At 44.7% G+C, this 1,218-nt stretch overlaps 1 pseudogene; it reads left to right on the top strand.

Annotated features, from left to right (window-relative positions):
* The first annotated feature begins 421 nt into the window (after nt 1–421).
* On the top strand, nt 422–529 carry LOC118521105 (U2 spliceosomal RNA; annotated as a pseudogene).
* The last annotated feature ends 689 nt before the right edge of the window (nt 530–1,218 follow it).

The raw sequence follows: 1,218 nt of genomic DNA, 5'->3' as shown, positions 1-1,218 counted from the left end.
GGATTCATCCAGTTTCTTCAGGGCCTAGACTAGTGAATTAAATGGATAGAGCCCACCACTGCTGCATCTTTTAGAGTCTTAAGATCAGCGCTAATTTCTGCTGCCCTGGGGAGGCATTACTGTATTGTATATCCATTATCTTGGTGGGGGTGCTGGGGAGGTAGTTTAGAGGCTTCCATTTGGTCTTGTCTACTGTTACTTTACTGACCAAGAAACCAATGTGAAGGTTATAGTAGCTGCCAAGTATACCAATCTCAATTCAGGGACAGGGGAAATAAACAGTGGGTATGAACATGGACTCGGAGAACCCAATGTAAGCCTGGTCTTGACTCACCTAGACACTGGATCCATCAGTCCTTGAACGTCTGGATATTTCCTTTACCTTGGTACATAATTACCCATATAAATGACCGTAAGTCTTATCGCTTCTCGGCCTTTTGGCTAAGATCAAGTGTAGTATCTGTTCTTATCAGTTTAATAAATGACCATAAGTCTCTTTGGGGAAGGACTAGGAAAATCACCACCCATGTTTACTTGTCATGGTGTTGCAGAGTTCTTCCTTCCAGAGATCTTGCCACTTCTTAAGTCAAAGAATTTTTCATCTGAAAGTTGGCTCAGGTGCAGAACTGGGTAAGGGATCACACCGCTCACCCCTCGGTTATCTATCCTTCATTGCTTCTGCCAATATAAGCTAAATAGTTCCCATGTTGGCTGCCGATCCACTTTACCCCAGGGGAAGTTGTATATCACTAATAATCTCTGTAACTTTGTGTGGTTCTGACTCCCTTGGCTTCCCCTCTGATCTGGGGGGTCATTACAATAATTGCTATCTCCTGGCTTCTGGCACTTATGTGTCACACCAAGCCTTCTATTATTTTGGGATTCTACCATCCCCACTTCTATCAGTAAGCCAAGTTCTGTAACAGACCCTCCTCCCGTCAGGGCTGACCCCATTAGCAATTTGTATTGATGCTGGTGTCCCTCTCACCAATTTGTTCTCATAACCTTAGGAAATGGTATGTCTTCTGGGCCTCCCCACGGAACAGAATCATTTGTGGAGTCTTCTCATCATAGTAGTATATCCATTCAAGCACACTCCCTTTCCTGAGCTTTTTAATCCCTTGCTCTACTGTCTACCACAGCAACACTGGCATTCCAGTTTTGCTCAGTGTGGGCCATGATGTGGGCATCATGTGGGCAGGTCGTTTCCATGTCTCA

This window comes from Halichoerus grypus, chromosome 3, assembly GCF_964656455.1.
Source record: "Halichoerus grypus chromosome 3, mHalGry1.hap1.1, whole genome shotgun sequence".
In the NCBI taxonomy this organism is placed as follows: Eukaryota; Metazoa; Chordata; class Mammalia; order Carnivora; family Phocidae; genus Halichoerus; species Halichoerus grypus.
This window is presented reverse-complemented; position numbering and strand designations above follow the sequence as displayed.